Below are 19,362 nucleotides of genomic sequence, written 5' to 3' on the forward strand. Positions count from 1 at the left end.
TCAAAGTTGACAGACCTTAAAGGTCATCTAGTCCCAACCTACATTCATAGTGGAATACATGTGACAACTCTGAAGATTTGCTATCTCCTGCCTGAGACAGAAATTTTACAACCTATTTGTATGTCTGAGCAAGGTCTGCTGATTTGACACAACTTATGATTTCAGCTGGAGAATAAGGATTCTGCCCAGGATCTGGTTTGTTTAAAATAAGCTTTAAGTAACTAAAAAACTCAGATGACACCTCTCTCTTCTCCCCTCCTCCCCCTCTCCTCCCACCCCCTCTGCTTTATCTTCCATGTCTCCACCTCCTACACAGCACTGAATCCCCTGTCTCTCTGGTTCCAAATCTACTTCTCCTATCACACCAGGATGCCTTTAATATCCAAAGATATGAACAAACACAAATATTAGTAAGGGCTGGATTTCTAAATAGGATGCTAGATTGCCTCAAAAACCAAACTTGTTAATATGCTCCTAGTAAGTAAAATAAACGGGAATGGTGTCTAACGTGGCCATGATTTAAAAAAAAACAACAACAACAACAACAACAACAACAAACCTAACATTTTAACAGACTTTAAAAATGTAAGGAAGGCTATGTCTCACATCTTAATTAATCCCCCCCGAAAAACCCTAAGAAACAAACAGGTTTATTCCAATTTTAGAGAATAGAAGAAAATACCTGCTTCAATGTCAACCTGCAAGATTGCAGAGCCAGAACTCAAGTCTTCTAAAACCAGGGCTCTCTCCAGCACACCTCAACTACAACTTATACTTTTCTTATCAGTATAATCCTTAAGGTGTACAAAGCACTTACACATTCCTTGATCAAATGGTTTCTGCTACAACTAACTCATGGTATGGGCAAGTCTTAGGTGTCATTTTCTCCATTTTTAAAGATGCTAAGTAACTTGAACATCATTAGATAAAACAACATCCCCATGAATCTGGCATCATTGTGAAGGATGAGAGTTCCTCACCAGCAATTTTCCTAAAACTGAAATCCTCCCTCCACTTTATGACCAAATTTTTAAAACAAAAACAACAAAACAAAAAATACTATTTGCAATACAAATTCTTCAAAATATATAAGATGGGTTACTCCTTATTTGGGACTAATGAAATTTAATCAGGGACATTCAACCATAAACATGAAATAAACACCTGTAAATACTGTGTTGGAGACTCAAACATGAACTAGACAGGTTTACAATCCTGTGGAGAAAGAAACATACCTATAACTCACCTTAATACAAGGTGAAAGGACACAGACTTGGACAGTGCCAACGGGAAGGTGAGAGAAAACTGGGAAGTCTAGACTTCTAGGGGACACACCAGAAAGGCAGTGTCCTGAGCAGAAGGCTTACTTGTGTGCACTTTTTCAAAAGATGAATCTGGCATAATATTGAGTCCAGGGGCAGAACAGTGAGGTGGCAATTGCAGCAGCAGAGATAAAAGTGCTGCTGTCAGGGCAGGGGCAGCAGGAATGAAAAAGAATGGTGTACTTGAAGGGCACTGTAAGGGTAGACCCAGAGCTCTTAGGAACACAGGTGTGGGAAGGAAAAGACCTAGGATTCCTGTTTCACTGAAAAGATACCAGAACAGGAACACAGAAGTCACTGTTTTAGAGGACATGTGACGGCCTGATTGACTCGGGATGGATGATTAGAAAAGTTTTACCAAGGAAGTAACATTTAAGCCCAGTACTTAAAGTATGAGTAGGATGAGTAGGGTTTCACCCAAAGAGAAGAAAAAAAGAGCATTCTAGGCAGAGAGAACAGCATGTGCAAAGACAGAGCTTATTACATTTGAGCAATGGCATGCGGTTTTAGGAAGGTGTAGCAGATGATGAGGATAAGTGGTACTAAACTGTGAGGCACTTACATCATACTAAGGAATTCAGATTTTATCCTGTAGGTGATAGGAAACGATCAAGGTTTGTAAAGAGACAGAGTAAATGGGAGTAACAGATCAGATCTATGTTTCACTCTGTATGACATACAAGCTAGAATTGTAAGAAACAAGAGGAAGGCAACATAGCACAGTAGCTAAGAGCATGGGGTCTAGAGTTAGACTGCCTAATTAAAATCCTGGCTCCAGAGCTTATTAGCTGTGCAACCTTAGGCAGGTTATTTAACCTCTCTGTGTCCCGTTTCCCCATCTGTAAAATAGGAATAGTGATAGTACTTTCTTAGAGGGTCATTGTAAGCAATTAAGACAATACTTGTAAAGCGCTTAGCACAACACCTAGCACAGAGAATGCTAGCTGCTATTAGAGTCTGAAAATCCATTACTAGAAAGTTCTATCTGCATATGGTTTAGCGTTGTCCACACTCTTCCTTCTACCCAAAGCTTTCTTTTCCTGCCTCTTCATCTAGTTAATTCTAACTTATCCTTCATATTTCAGCTCAAATGTTACTTCCCTCATGTAAATTCTCCCTAACCACCTAGTTCCTAGTTCCCAGTTCCATACCAGGTCAAGTTCCTACTATGCATAGCACCATAGTACTTTCCTTCACAGCACTCAGTTTCTAATTACGCCTTTTTGCATTTCATTAATTCCTTTCTCCTACCATATGTTCCATGAAATCACAGATAGTGTGCTTGCCACTGAATTCTTAGAACTCAGCACAATGCCTGGCACATAGAACATACTTGATAAGCATTTCTTAAATGAATGAAAGGTTTCAAAATATATTTTAAAAGTGAAGCCTCCAGACTCAATCTTCATATACAACGCAAGATACAGAGGGATACCTGGGTGAGTTCAAGCCCCAAGTCAGACTCTGCGCTAACAGTCAGGGCCTGCTTGAAATTCTCTCTCTCTCTCTCTCTCTCTCTCTCTCTCTCAGCTCCTCCCTTGCTTCTGCTTGCTCTCTTTCTCTCTCGAAAATAAACTTAAAAAAAAAAAAAAAACCAAGATACAGATAAAAGTAGTTGGTTTGAAGTAAAGGATGTTTGGAGCCCTGTCCCCTTTGCTTCCACCTGGTTCCTGAGTCTGTTCTGTAATTCTTTTTTTTTTCTTTTCGTTGTTCTGTAATTCTATTAAGCTTTGCACAATGCAGAGCAAAACCACTGCTTGTTCCAAGCAAGTAGGGATACATGTCTGAAGTAAAGCAGTGATTAAAAAAAAGAGGAAGCACGGGCACCTGGGTGGCTCAGTTGGTTAAGTGCCCGACTCTTGATTTCTGCTCGGGTCATGACCTTGCAGTTCGTGGAATGAGCCCCAAGTCGGGCTCTGTGCTGACAGTGTGGCACCTGCTTGGGATTCTCTCTCCCTCTCTCTCTGCCCCTCCCCCACCTGTGGGTGGTCTCTCTCACTCAAAATAATTTAAAAAATTAAAAATAAATAAAAATAAATTTTAAAAAAGCAACAGTTTGAGAACTACTTGTGACAGGCCCCGATAATCAACTGTAAGCAAAGCAAAGAAAAAGGAAAATTCTAGAAGCACCTCTGATTTCCTAGCTTGAATGAGCAGATGAGCATGTGTGCCAAAAACAAAAAGAATGCAAAAGCAGTAACTTCATTAATTGAGCACTAGTATCAACCCTATCAGGCAAGTGCTATTAATACTCTCTTTCAAGATGGTTTTCTCTTTCAAGAAGTTTCAAGATGTTAAACAACCTGTCCAAGATCATGATGCTAACGAGTAGCAGAATTAAGATTCAAACCCAGGTCAGGTGCCTGGGTGGCTCAGTTGGTTAAGCCAACTGAGTCAGTTTGGTTCAGGGTTCAGGTCATGATCTCAGGGGCTGTAAGGTTGAGCCCCACACTGGGATCTCTGTTGTCAGCGCAGAGCCCCCTTCAGATCCTGTCTACCTCTCTCTCTGTCCCTCCCCTTTTTGCACACACTCTCTCTCAAAAATAAATAAACTTGAAAAAAAAAATTCAAACCCAGGTCTATTTCACTCCAAAGTTCATAATCTAAACCATCATGCTATCTGGCAGGTGGCTTGAAAATTTGGATTTAGACATGAGGTATCTACTGGACATACAATTAGGAAAATACAGTAGCTGGTGAAAAATATGATTTGGGGCTAGAGATATAGATTTGGGTCACCTTTAGAACAGTGTGACATAATCAGAAGAGGGCTTGCTTATTAGGCCTGTAAAGAGGTAATGCATACATTTGCTACTGAAACGTATTAATCTTCTGCCAAAGTCTCTGCCTTGCACAGCTCTGGGGGCACCCACATTGACAGCAAGTGACAGACTGGGTGAAATTCCAAATCTCTGGGGATTCCTTTTAGACCCTTTATATTATTTTCATTTGAGGAAATTTTAACAGAAAGTCAAGGACCACACCAATATCAACTTAAAAGGAAGGCAATACAGGTGGTTAAGAGAATGGATTTTGTGATCAAACTTCTTCATTTTCTCTCCTTACATTAGGTTCACATCATCTCCTGCTTGGGATTCTACCTCCCTTACTAAAAAATGACTAGCATTTGTATACGGCTTTTTAACACTGATAGTGTGTCCCATCTATAAAGTATTTCACATGATCCTCACAACAGCTCTGCAAAGTAAACACTGTTTTCATTTTATCAAAGAGGAATGAAGTTCAGAACAGTACTTTGCCTAAGGTCACACAACTACAAAATAACAGGACCACAATGCAACTCTGATCTTCTGGCTCCAAACCTGAAGCTCTTTCCAGCAGATTCGCCCCCAAGATAACCATGAGCCACACACCCACCTGTGAACCAACAGAGTGTCACCATCCCTATGTACACTTTCATTGCATTTAAGAAGAAAACAGATGGTAACTAGAAAAGGCTAATGGGATGCTGGTAATGTTTCTTAAAACAACACTAGTTACGTGTTCACTTTGTGAAAACTCATGAGCTGCATTACTTTATGCATTTTTCTGTATGTATGTTACACTTTAATTAAAAAAACAACAGACAGGGGACACCTGGGTGGCTCAGTGGGTTGGGCGTCTGACTTCAGCTCAGGTCATGATCTCACAGCTGGTGGGTTTGAACCCTGCATCAGGCTCTGTGCTGACAGCCTGGAGCCTGCTTCAGATTCTGTATCTCCTCCCCCACCCTTTCCCACTCACACTCTCTCAAAAAATAAATATTAAAAAAAAATTTTTTTTTAAACCATTAGGCAAAATTAAGACAGACTAATCAAAATCAGGAGCACTAAGTTGGATGCATCAGGGCTACATATATATTTACCTGGCTTCTCAAGCAGCAGGTACGTGTAGGACATGTATCAGTTAAGTAAGGATGCACAAAATCCTTGCACACTCAAATAATATGTTCACTCACTTGTCCCTACCCATAATGTCTAGGTGATGTGATTTTGATGAGGTTAGGAGCAAGAGAAGCCCAGAAAGGGGCCAAGATTACAGTTAATGGAAAAAAAAAAAAAAATTGGCATTGAAAAGTGGAACCATCAGGGGCACCTGGATGGCTGGCTCAGTTGGTTAAGCGTCCAACTTCGGCTCAGGTCATAATCTCTTGGTTCATGAATTCGAGCCCCAAGTCAGGCTCTGTGCTGATAGCTCAGAAATTGGAGCCTGCTTCAGACTCTGTGCCTCCCTCTCTTTCTCTCTGCCCCTCCCCTACTGTTTTCTCTCCCTCCCTCTCTCTCAAAAATAAACATTAAAAAAAATTTTTTTAAAAAGGAAAGTGGAACTATACTATCAATAGTAAGATATCTCAATTTCAGAGAAAATGAAAATGTGAAAAAAAATAGCCAACAATTGAAAGATGTCACCAATTATAAATGCATTCTAATTTCAAGGTGTTAAAATGTAAAAACAGCAGCAAAGCATTTAAAAATAAATAAAATACAGGGGTGCCTGGTGGCTTAGTCAGTTGAGTTGCCAACTCTTGATTTTGGCTCAGGTCATGATCGCACCATTGTGAGACCATGCCCTGCACTGGACTCCATGCCCAGTGTGGATTCCCTTAATTCTTTGTTGTTGTTTTATTTAAAATTCTGCTCTGCAAAGACTTTTTTTTTTTTTTTAACGTTTATTTATTGAGACATAGACAGAGCATGAACGGGGGAGGGTCAGAGAGAGAGGGAGACACAGAATCTGAAACAGGCTCCAGGCTCTGAGCAGTCAACACAGAGCCTGACGTGGGGCTCGAACTCACAGACTGCGAGATCATGACCTGAGCCGAAGTCGGACGCCTAACCGACTGAGCCACCCAGGCGCCCCACAAAGACACTTTTTAAAAAAAGTTTATTTATTTTGAGAGACAGAGAGAGAGAGAGAAAGAGAGAGAGAGAACAAGTGGTGCATGAAAGAGAGGTGGGGGGCGGGGCAGGGGACAGTGGATCCAAAGCAGGCTCCATACTGACAGCAGAGAGCCCTATGTGAGGCTCAAACCCACAAACTGTGAGATCATGACCTGAGCCAAAGTCAGACAACCAACTGAGCCACCCAAGTGCCCAGATTCTCTTAAGAATTCTTAAGAGATGCTCTCTCTTCTCTGCTTCTTTTATTTCTGCTTTTTAAAAAAAAAATTTTTTTTTAATGCTTATTTATTTTTGTGACAGAGAAAGAAAGACAGAGCACAAGCAGGGGAGGGGCAGAGAGAGAGGGAGACACAGAATCTGAAGCAGGCTCCAGGCTCTGACCTGAGCTGACGTCGTAGGCTTAACTGACTGAGCCACCCAGGCGCCCCTATTTCTGCTCAAGATTCTTTCTCTCTCTCTCCCTCTGCCCTTCTCCCCACTTGTGCTCTCTCTCAAAAAGCAAAACAAAACAAAAAAAACCAAAACCCACAAATCCATAATCTCTCAGCTCCTTTTTGTTCCCCTCCAGGCCCTCCCACAAGATAAGAAATGTTAACAGATTTTTCCATGCCCTGAAACACATAAGCACAAATATATTTTTATATTTAAGAGGATTTTTTTATTTTTCTCTATTTTTAAAAAACTAGGTTTATACTTTAACATTGCTCTGCAACTTGTTTTTCTCACTTAATAATTTATCATGAACATCCCCCCACCCATGTCAATAAATAAAATTTCAACTCACACTTTAAAAAAGCTGTATAATAACAGTCCGTATAAAGAATATAACATAACATGTTCACATATTTTTCAATTGATAGACATGACTATTTTCAATCTGTTACCATGTTAAACAATGCCATAATGCATATCCTTGTACACATTTCTTTCTAAATTCTTTAAAAATATTCTTTAATTCTTTAAATTCTTTTACAAAAAGAAAAATTTTTCCAACCCCACTTTCTTGTTGTCCAATGTTTTGATTGCTTCCTTTCCTATCATCATCCCTGCCTTACTTGCTCATAGAATTTTCCTCAGGGCCCAGTGTGATAAAGGAAGGCAAAGCAACTTGGAGAATGTCAAGACATGACATGTGATACTTACTGTTGGTAAATTAGAATTGGCCTGTCTTGGCCGCCTCTCCCAGCCACCTGCACATTCTGCCCCCCCACCCCCATACATGTGCTCCTTGTTCTAGTCTCAGCAGCTGCTTCCCACTCAACTGACGTGGCAGAGCTGGGAAATTAGTCCTAGTCTGTCACACTCCTGACCCTGGCCAGTGGAGATAGGCCCACCAGCTATCCAAACAAGTAGGAAGGAGAAAGAACACATTATCGACTATGAAATACTGTAATACGGAAGTATACGGAGTAAAATGTAAAACTCCCCATTCACCAAACCTTAACCCACATTTGCCAATGGCACTTCCCTCCTTGGAGTGACCACTGTTACAAGTCTGTTGTAACCTTTCAGACTTTTCTGTACACGTGTGTATGTATAAAGACATATGTGTATACGTACATGTACATATATGTAAATAAAAAAACAAAGAGTGTGAATGTGTTTGATCTACATACCTGTAATCATACTGTTATAATTTGTTCTGCAACTTTCCTTTTTCACTTAAAAATCTGACATGTTTCCATTTTAATATATAATGGACTCCTCATACTTTTTCATGTTTACTTCTGAGAGAGAGAGAGCGCGCGCGCATGCGCAAGTGTGAGAGGGGCAGAGAGAGAGGGAGACACAGAATCCAAAGCAGGATCCAAGCTGTGAGCTGTCAGCACAGAGCCCTACATGGGGCTCGAACCCACAATCTGGAAGATTGTGACCTGAGGCAAAGTCAGATGCTCGACTGAGCCACCCAGGTGCCCCTATTTCCTCACACCTTTAAAAGCTTGAGAAAAATGCTATAGTTTTTGGATGGCTAGGCCTTCTAATATATTTCCCACTACCCAAAGGTCAACAAACTATGATCTGCAGAGGTAAGTAGAGCAGACCCTTGAACAATGTAAAGGTTGGGGCACCAAACCGCTCCACCCCCACCACCCCACCCCCACCACCCCACCCCCACCACCCCATGCGGTTGAAAATCCACGTATAACTTCTGACATCCCAAAAACTTAACTACTAATAGCCTACTGTTGACTGGAAGCCTTACTAATAACATAAACAAATGATTAACACGTATCTTTCAAGTTGTAAGTATTAATACTGTAATCGAACAATAAAGCTAGAAAAAAGAAAACGTTACTGAGAAAAATCATAAGGGAGAGATAATACATTTACAGTACTGTACCGTATTTATTGAAAAAATCCACATAAAAGGGGACCCATGCAATTCAAACCCATGTTTTTCAAGGGTCAACTGTAGTTGCAACTACACAGCCTGCAAAGCCTGAAATATTTACTACCTGGGCCTAAACAAAATAATTCACATTTAACATCTAAAGAGCAGTTTCTTTTTTTTAAAAAAAAATTTTTTTTTCAACGTTTATTTATTTTTGGGACAGAGAGAGTCAGAGCATGAACGGGGGAGGGGCAGAGAGAGAGGGAGACACAGAATCGGAAACAGGCTCCAGGCTCTGAGCCATCAGCCCAGAGCCTGACGCGGGGCTCGAACTCACGGACCGCGAGATCGTGACCTGGCTGAAGTCGGACGCTTAACCGACTGTGCCACCCAGGCGCCCCTAAAGAGCAGTTTCTTAATGGAGATTAATTCTTATCCAACTGACCAGAGTATGGCTACGTTAGACTGATTTTAAATGAAATTTATATGCAAAAATAGGTCTGGTATGTAATACTGAAGAAACAAGTCTAAAACACTCAAAGGACACCTGGGTGGCTCAGTCGGTTGAGTATCCGAGTCTTGATTTCAGCTCAGGTCATGATCCTAGGGTTGTGGGATCGAGCCCCGCCCTGGCCTCTGCGCTGAACCTGGAGCCTGCTTGAGGTTCTCTCTCCCTCTGCCCCTCTTCCCAGCTCACATGTGCCCTCTAAAATTAAAAATGTATATATATTAAAAAATAAAACAAAACGCTCAAATGAGGTCAAAAGACATCCCCCTACTTCTGGGTTGAGTATGACTCTAATGAATTTCCAATGTGTTATTCTTCATCTTCTTTTTCTCTTTGATTTCAACTAATGGGAAACAGACCGGGTTCCTAATGTCCTTCAGTGATGCTGATGAGCAATGCAGCTCTCACTCACACACTACAATAATAGTATGAAATTAAAGTAAGCTCCCTCATCTCTGCTGAATATCCCCAACAAAGCCCCTCCAACACAACACGACACAGGTGTCTGTCCTTCTCTTTTGCTTGCAGAAGATTCACTATGAAGCAGCTAAGCATTTCTAGAATGTCTAGCCAACCGTTAAGAGCTAGAGTCCTGACCTTTGTGGGAAAGGAAGACCAATTCTCTCCTTCAGAGTCTACCCTTCTGCAGATCTGAGGCATGAAATGAAAGCATTTCTATGAGAAATTTTAGGTCATCCAATTTCTGTAGTACAGAAGGGGAAGGTGCTATCATCCCAATTTTATAAATGGAGAATTAAGAGTAACTTGTCTCCTTTTCCATTTCTAGAAGTCACGTCAGCAAATAGGGCTTCATAACAGTGACCACCCCCCAACACACACACATGCTTTCTCCTTCCATCCTCTCCCAAATTTTGGTTTTATATAATAATGGCTTTATATAATAACTACCCTTCAGGGAAGTTAACTTAATCTAGTACTCTGAGTGGAAAATTATCAAAGAAAGAATATTATATTTTCCTCATGCAAGTGAGGCTTTAAGTGATTCTCTAGAAAGGAATTTGGCAATATATGTTAAAAGCCTAAAAGATGTTCATATTCAGGGGCACCTGGGTGGCTCAGTTGCTTGAGCATCAGACTCTTGGTTTTGGCTCAGATCATGATCTCACAGTTTGTGGGTTCAAGCACTGGCCCTGCAGAGCCTGCTTGGGATTCTCTCCCCCTCTCTCTCCCTCCCTCCCTCCCTCTCTCTCTCTCTGCCCCTCCCCAGCTCACACTGCCTCTCTCAAGATAAATGCTTAAAAATTTTATTTAAAAAAAGTATTACAATACTGTTTAAAATAGAAAAAACTGGGGGCGCCTGGGTGGCGCAGTCGGTTAAGCGCCCGACTTCAGCCAGGTCACGATCTCGCGGTCTGTGAGTTCGAGCCCCGCGTCGGGCTCTGGGCTGATGGCTCAGAGCCTGGAGCCTGTTTCCGATTCTGTGTCTCCCTCTCTCTCTGCCCCTCCCCCGTTCATGCTCTGTCTCTCTCTATCCCAAAAATAAATAAAAAACGTTGAAAAAAAATTAAAAAAAATAAATAAATAAAAATAAAATAAAATAGAAAAAACTGAAAGCACTATACAAATCCTGTATGACAGACTACTATACAGTCATTAGGAATATTTATAGTTTCAGCCGCATTTTAAATTCATATGAATTTACACAATGAAAATAATGGTAACTGGGAAAAAAGCAGAATACAAAATTATAGGTAGTGTATGACACTGGACTATGCAAAACAGAAATATGCATAGGTACAAAACATTGAAAGGAAATACTAAATAAAACTATACATTAGGTTTCTTCTTTATACTTACCTGTATTTTTCCTGTTTCCTATAATGAATATACACTACTTTTCAATCAGATTCAATAAATGTTTTTGGTTTCGCTGTAGAATCAAAAGCTCAGGATTAGCAGAAGTAAGGAACTCCCCTCCCCCCAAAACAACAACAACAACAACAACAACAACAACAACAACAACAAAGAAGTAAGCAACTCACTAGTAGGAAGACTGCATAATGTACATGCCTAAGAAAACCATCTGGGGGTGTGGAGAAGCTCAGTCTAAAGGCACACTGCTGTGATGCCTGCGGGGTTCAGTAGGTTAAGTGTCTATTGATTTTGGCTCAGGTCATGATCTCGCGGTGCATGGGATTGAGCCCCATGTCAGGCTCTGCACTGACAGCATGGAGCATGCTTGGGATCCTCTCTCCCTCTGCCCCTCCCCTGCTCGTTCACGCTCTCTCTAAAAATAAATAAATACACTTTAAAAAATAAAGAAAGGTACATTGCTTACCATTTCCTGCCTTCTTGCTTCTGGAGCTGCCTTAGTAAATGTAACTGGGAAATCGAGTAATATTGAGATGCCTACAAACCTTATTTATACTCTAGACCCAGGACCATCACCTTCTCAACCCTAAGATCTAAGACCTTACACTTAAAAAAAAACAGACCAAGACCTAAATAACATGGATTGGATTGTGTTCTTCCTCACATCATAAACATTCAGGGGGTGCCTGCCTGGCTCAGTTGGAACAGCATGTGACTCCTGATCGTGGGGTCATGACATTGAGCCCCACACTGGATATAGAGACTACTAAAAATAATTAATTAAAATATCTTCTATCTCAAGAACACATTTCCCAAACATGCCAGGCATTTTCCAAGCTCTGTGCCTTTGCCCATGTGTAACCTCCTTCAAAATGCTTTCTTCCAGGGGCGCCTGGGTGGCGCAGTCGGTTAAGCGTCCGACTTCAGCCAGGTCACGATCTCGCGGTCCGTGAGTTCGAGCCCCGCGTCGGGCTCTGGGCTGATGGCTCAGAGCCTGGAGCCTGTTTCCGATTCTGTGTCTCCCTCTCTCTCTGCCCCTCCCCCGTTCATGCTCTGTCTCTCTCTGTCCCAAAAATAAATAAAAAACGTTTGGAAAAAAAAAAAAAAATCAAAATGCTTTCTTCCAAACCTACTGAAGTCCAAGTTCATCTTTTATAAGCTGGTTCAAACGCCTTCTCTCTTCAGATGCTCTCCTTGTTCCCCCAATTCAAAAACAACTGTTCTTTCCTCCATATATCCCAATATTTCTTGTTCTTCTGCACATTTTATTCCATTCCTCTTTGGGTCTACACTAGCTGCAAATATGTTTCACTTGACTAAGTTTCTAGAGAGCAGAAATCATCTCATCCAGCTCCATTTCAGCACAATGCTTGCACACAGTAGGTGCCAAATAATGTTGCCTGACTGAATGACAGCCTACTGGCCCTAATCTAATGGATTCTTTCAGTGAAGCAGGCCAGTGAAGCCAAACTGTCAAAGAGGACAATCTCTCCAATTTAAAGTCACATACCTTGCGTGAGTGAACAGCCAAAAATGTCATGGGCCTGCCACTTTAAGGGGACTGGCAAGCTGACTGTGTTTACACAATCTTAATTAAAACTAAAGGGCACTAAAGGAAAGAAGAGAAATAGGGAGATTAAGAAGTGTGGATTCTTCAGGTCACCTCCTCCTCTGTTTAGAGCCCAAATCTCCCAGCCTAGTGCCTAGTGAGCTCACCAAACAGCCTATTCTCTCCTTGGGGTCTCTATAGGATGTAAGTGTCAAAAAGCAACTGATTAGGGCACTTTCTGTCCAGCAAATGGCTCTACTCTTGGCCATTCAACTCTAATTGTGGTTACCTGGGGCTTCTTCTCTAAATGAATCCCATTGCACCAATCATTAAGAGAATCCCTTTAAAGATAGGCTTGAAATTAACCACAGCAGGGAACAAAGTCTCTAAATCTCCTAAATCACGATATCCACACTGTCCATTTTGATGAAATTCACCCCCACCTCTTTCAAACAATAGGTCCTACCAGGCAATGACTTCTCCCAGACCAGCATGTCCTGTGATTGTTTTTCAGGAGAAAGCTCCTAGTGCCTGCTTCCCATTAAACAGCTACTTGATGTTTGATCACTCAGCTATGACTGCACGTAGAGAGTAAAATCACTGTAACTTAGGGGCTAAAAAGGAATTCCACTCCTACCCCTAATCCAAAAGTCAAGCAACTTAGAACAAGTAGATACTTTCCCAGCTCAAATTTCCTTAGGCTTACCTGTTTTCAGATCTAGAACTCTTAGCGTGTAAATTTTTCAATATCAAAATGAGGAAAACAAGGCCTAGAGTAAAAAAGAATTACAGGGGCACCTGGGTGGCTCAGTCAGTTGAGTGTTCGACTTCGGCTCAGGTCACAATCTCACGGTTCCATGAGTTTGAGCCCTGCACTGGGCTCTCTGCTATCAGCACAGAGACCGCTTTGGATTCTCTGTTCCCTCTCTCTCTGTCCCTCCCCCACCTGTTCTCTCTGTCTCTCTCTCTTTCAAAATAAAAAAATATAGGGGTGCCTGGGTGACTCAGTCGGTTGAACATCTGCCTTTGGCTCAGGTCATGATCTCACGGTTCATGGGTTTGAGTCCCACATCGGGCTCCGTGCTGACAGCTCAAAGCCTGGAGCCTGCTTCCAATTCTGTGTCTCCCCCTCTGCCCCTCTCCCACTCACGCCCTGTCTCTGTCTCTCAAAAATGAAAACATTAAAAAAATTTTTTTAATAAAAAATTAAAAAAATAAAAACATATAATACATTAAAAAAGAAAGAGAATTGCAAATGATCATACAGCGACAGAATGTTTTGTTGACCCCGCTGCCTAACACCTTAATTTACTGACTAGTTATCAACAAAACCACCAACAAGATTCCAGGCCTTCAATACATCAGCCTAATTGAAATCAGTTCAAGATAGGCTGCTTTCCCTCTTTCCATCCCCCTGCCTATCCTCACCCTTTCTCAAACCCAAATGCTGACCAAAAAAATAAAAAATAAAGATCAATGGAGTAGCCTGATCTATCATTTTTCCCAGAAAAAGACTATCTGCTTCCACTCTACCACACCACCTGATGGATTCTGACATACTGGTGAGCAGAGGGTGCTACAGTCTGAAGAACTTGTGACTGATTCTGGAGATGGGACTGCAATGGCTCCTCAGCTACAGTGTCCTACAGCGGCATGTTCCAATCCTTTCTGGCCCCCAATACATTTGTGATTTGGGAGGACTACACGAGAAAGGCTAATTTTCTCACAATATCTAGTCACCTTGACCTAGAAGCAAGCATATATGCACAGTGAGTATAAAGGAAGTGACAGGGACACCTGGGTGGCTCAGTCGGTTAAATGTCTGACTCTTGATTTCGGCTCAGGACATGATCTTGCAGTTGTGAGCTCAAGCCCCGCATCAGGCTCTGTGCTGACAGCATGGAGCCTGTTTGGGATTCTTTCTCTCTCTCTCTCTCTCTCTCTCTCTCTCTCTGCCCCTCCTGTGCTTGAGCTCACTTTCTCTCTCTCTCTCTCAAAAATAAATGATTAAAACTTAAAAAAAAAAAAAAAGAAAGGGCGCCTAGGTGGCTCAATCAGTTAAGTGTCTCACTTTAGCTCAGGTCATGATCTTGTGTTTTTGAGTTTGAGCCCCACATTGGGCTCTGTGCTTCAGCTCAGAGTCTGGAGCCTGCTTCAGATTCTGTGTCTCCCTCTCTCCGTCTGGCCCTCTCAAGAGTAAACATTTAAAAAAAAATTTTTTTTTCATTAAAAAAAAAAAACGACAGGGCACCTGTGTGGCTCAGTGGGTTAAGCACCTAACTCTTAATTTCTGCTCAGGTCATGATCTCAGGGCTCGTAAGTTCAAGCCCCACATCAGGCTCCGCTCTAACAACACAGAGCTTGCTTGGGATTCTTTCTCTTCCCCTCTCTCTACCCCTCCCTGGCTCAAGCTCGCACTCTCAAAATAAATAAATAAATAAAAATTAACAAAAATAAAAAAAAATTAAGTGACACCTTTTTAAACAAAATTTCCAATCTTATTAAATCAAATGAAAACTGCAGTCAAAATAGTCTCTGTAGGAAGTTATTTACTTATTCTAACAATATAATCATTGCTCAAAATATATATGAAACACTCTTTTGGAAACTGCCTTTAAAGTCTACTCTGAGACACACAAAAATTAAATCTTACTGTTTTGCAGTCACACCTCATTTTTCACCAAAAAATGTACTGCCTTGCTTGACTCTTTGGCTTATAGTATCTTTTGGCTGTGAACCCACCAAGCAAGGTTCAGTGAAGATTTGCTACTTCTGAGGACATTCAAAAGATTGGCTTAGAAGCCAAAAATATTCTGAGCATTGGCAGCATCACCAGAATAAATATAAAGTCTGAGAACACAATTACTTTGAAGAGGACAAACTTACAAATACTGTTAAGTGTCCTACAACTACAACAAAGAGGACAAGATATGTGCAATATATGTCATGTGTTAAGCTATTACATTACTTTACTGTTTATTTTTTTAGGTTATTTATTTTGAGAGAGACAGAGACAGCGTGAGTGGGGGAGGGGCAGAGAATGCGGGAGAGAGAATCCCAAGCAGGCTCTGCACTGCCAGCACAGAGCCCAGTGCGTGGCTCAAACTCATGAAATCGTGAGATCATGACCTGAACCTAAACCAAGAGTCAGATGCTTAACCGACAGAGCCACCCAGGTGTCCCTACTGTTTATTTATTTTTGAGAGAAAGCGCACGCACGTGCACAAATGGGGGAGGGGCAGAGAGAGCGAGAGACAGAATCCTAAACAGACTCCAGGCTCTGAGCAGTCAGCACAGAGCCCAACATGGGGCTTGAACCCACAAACCACGAGATCATGACCTGAGCTGAAGTCTGATGCTTAACCAACTATGCCACCTAGGCGACCCTATGTTACTTTACAATCACACATTACGTAGTCATAAATTTTGGCCCTGGAAGAAATCTTCCGTATCATATAATCCAAACTGTTTATGTTTATATATGAAAAAACTTCAGTCCAGAGGTTACGTAATTTGTCCCTGGTCACACAGCTGGTCAGCAACAGTCAGGACTAGCAACCCAGTCACCCTGACTTCTAGCATAATCCACAAACATATCCTAATCCATATTCCTCCCATTTCCGTGTTCCTCACTGCTGTCTTTCAAAGGGAAAGGAAATAAGTTGAGACACTAAAGCACACCAGAATGGTTCTGAAACTCAGTAGCTGAGAAAGATCGGCTTAACACCAGTTATCTCTCTATAATCGCCCCTACAGGTATAAGTCATTGTTTAGTATGTAGTTCACAAGAGTTCTGGATAAAGGGAAACCTATGATCACTTCCCCCCAAAGCAAGAATATGTTTATTAAACCTCTCTCCCTGGGTGGCTCAGTAGGTTGAGCATCCGACTTCAGCTCAGGTCATGATCTCAAGGTTAGTGAGTCTGAGCCCTCGGGCTCCCTGGTGTCAGCCTGTCAGTGCAGAGCCCGCTTCAGATCCTCCGTTCCCCTCTTTGCCCCTCCTCCACTTGCGCTCTCCCCAAAATATTTAAACAAACAAACAAAAAACTCTCTTCCTACCTCCTGCAGTAACCCATGTGCTTCAAGTAATTGAAAGGTCACTATGAAGAACGTGAATCAGAGAAAAAGAAAATAATAAAGCTTCTGTTCAGGAAAAGGCTGATCTACGAAAAAGCAGAGAAAGGACAGAAACCATCTTGAACTTACCTCCTGGTAGACAGCTTCCCCAGGCCTGGACAAGATCCCTGGCAGACTGGCTTAGAATTAGCCTCTACCCAGGGAAGGGGCAAAGGGGCAGGAATGCTTGTTCATTCTCCCATCCCACCCACTGTTGGTCAGCTCAGCTTCATATCATCTTGGGCAGCCCCAGCATTCTGTAGATCAGACAGCAAACAGAAGGGAAGCCACGCAGCCTAGGTCAATGGGGTGAGTCAGTGGCAGAGCAGGAAGAGTCACTGGGGCAGAAATTCTGGCCTCCTGTGGCAAGATTGCCAAACCACACCACACCCCTACCCCCACCCCCACGCCTTGGTCAGCACTGGGAAGGCCCTATTAGGATTCTGGTCTCCAAACCAAGAGAAGTCCTTCCTCAGGAGGCTCCATATCACTAATTTCCAAGTGTGTTTCTCCTCAAAAACCTTCCATGGCTTTCTTCTGTCTAAAGCATTATATCTAAATTATTTGGCTTCATTTTCAAAGCCCTCCATTATATGGCCTCAAGTCATTTATTCAACCTTACTTCCCACTATTCCACAGCATACACTCTGAACTAATCAAGCCAGTCTTCCCACTTCTCTCTGCATAAGACTCTATTTCTCATTCCCATGCCTTGAGTTATCCAGCAGTGGTAAATTCAAATACCTGAGTCAGGCAGGTAAAAGAAATGGATTCTCCAGTGGAGCATATGGCAGAACTATGGAGTGTTGTCCCCACCTAAAGGCATTCAAATATTTTATTATTTTTTTAATTATTTTATTTTTTTAATGTTTATTTATTTTTGAGAGAGACTGAGAAAGAGAGGGAGGAACAGAGAGAGAGGAAGACAGAAGATGTGTGGGCTCTGTGCGGACAGTAGAGAGCCCAATGAGGGGCTCGAACTCACGAACTGGGAGATCATGACCTCAGCCAAAGCTGGATGCTTAACCTACCGAGCCACCCAGGCGCCCCAAGGCATTCAAATATTTTGATTCAAATATTTATGCAGTTCTTCACTTTGAGCATCACAATAACTTATTAAATAGTTATTAATACTCTTTCTAACTTGCAAGTGAAGAAACTTTCCCAAGGTTAGGCAGCTGGCAAAATCCTGGGCATCACCTCTGAAGCCAAAGCAAGAGCTCTAAAGTAAACGCTTCCCAGTAGTACAAACACCATAGAAGATACAGCACTCTAAATCTGAAGAGGAAATTCATTTTTCATGATACACATGCAACTTTATTAGTAGGATGGAGGGGCGCCTGGGTGGCTCAGTCAGTTGGGCGTCCAACTTCGGCTCAGGTCATGATCTCACGGTTTGTGAGTTCAAGCCCCACATCGGGCTCTGTGCTGACAGCTCAGAGCCTGGAGCCTGCTTCGGATTCTGTGTCTCCTTCTCTCTGCCCCTCCCCAACTTGTGCTCTGTGTCTCTGTCTCTCAAAAAATAGATAAATGTAAAAAACAATTTTTTTTTAAAATAGTGGGATGTAAAACCCAAAGAGCAGCTTATCTAACCATATACTCCAACTATCTCAAATTCTATTCATGTTCCTGCCAAAGTCTCTCCTAGTTATTCCAGGCCCTACTGAGTTCCCTCTTCTCTCAATTCCTATAGAGCTTACAGACTAGACAACACAGTCGAGTGCTAAATTATATACAGTCATGCAAAACTGAATAGTGAGTCCATGTGTTTTCTAGCTTCACTAATCAAACTACTGTATTAATCTATCTAGTTCCACTAAAAATGTTTAACCTGAATCTAATGAAGAAGCGATAATCATACAAATCCAAATTAAGAAATATTCTAGGGGTGCCCAGGTGGCTCAGTTGGTTAAGCATCCAAATCTTGGTTTTGACTCAGGTCACAATCTCACAATTCGTGAGATAGAGCCCCATGTCGGGGTCCACACTGACAGCATGGAGCCTGCTTGGGATTCTCTCTCTCCCTCTCACTCTCTGCCCCTCCCCCCAATCACACTCTCTCTCAAAATAAATAAATACACTTAAAAAAATTCTGCAAAAATCTACCTAACCTCTCAAAGAATGTCAGTGTTGCGACAGATAAAAAAGCATTCAAGATGGAGAGATTAGGGAATTGCTCAAGGGGCATGACAAAATTATCACAACTAAATGCATGAATGACCCTTCACTGAAGGCTGATTTGAAAAAAAAATCTATAAAAGACATTACTGGGAAAATGTGAGATGTCTGAACAAGTATTATACACTGGATGTACTGAATCAATCCTAAATTTCCTGAGACCTAGCTGTATTGTTATTATATAGGCAGATACTCTTGTTTTTAGGAAACACTGCTGAATTATATTTAGGATGAAGTAACATGATGTTTGCATCTAATAGTCCAAAGGTTCAGAATATGAAGAACGGAGAGCAAATGCAGCAAAATGTTAACAACTGGCAAATGTAGGCAAAGAGTTTGTTATATTTTTCTTATAAAGTATCGATAGATTTGAACACACACAAGAGTATATAAATATTTATGATTCCTATAAAGAATCTACAGGTTTGATCAGTTGGTGAGGAGGGAAATCCTGTATTGTACATTTCTTTATATACTCAGCTCTCTGAGAGATAAAACAGGCACTCATTGTTTATTTGCTCACTGCCTAAGGAAACTGGGCTTTGGGAGGTCAGCAACCAGACAGAGTCCACTTTGCAGCAATTCATGAGGGGTACAGTAGCAAACTCCTAAGGAACAAGAGG

At 41.7% G+C, this 19,362-nt stretch overlaps 1 protein-coding gene across 2 annotated transcripts in view; it reads right to left on the reverse strand.

Moving 5' to 3' along the window:
- The window catches only part of NUMA1 (nuclear mitotic apparatus protein 1), a 73,350-nt gene that overhangs the window by 47,344 nt on the left and 6,644 nt on the right, over positions 1-19,362 (reverse strand). Inside the window, exon 1 of one of the 2 annotated variants that reach the window (XM_086678163.1) lies at positions 16,652-16,840. The exons of the other annotated variant lie outside the window; for it this stretch is intronic. The gene's annotated coding sequence lies outside the window, so the exon portion shown is untranslated. Of the gene's footprint in view, positions 1-16,651; positions 16,841-19,362 lie in introns of those variants that run through there. 2 annotated transcript variants of the gene reach the window in all.

Source organism: Puma concolor, chromosome D1 (assembly GCF_028749965.1).
Source record: "Puma concolor isolate L17-30 chromosome D1, mPumCon1.1.hap2, whole genome shotgun sequence".
NCBI classification, from domain to species: Eukaryota; Metazoa; Chordata; class Mammalia; order Carnivora; family Felidae; genus Puma; species Puma concolor.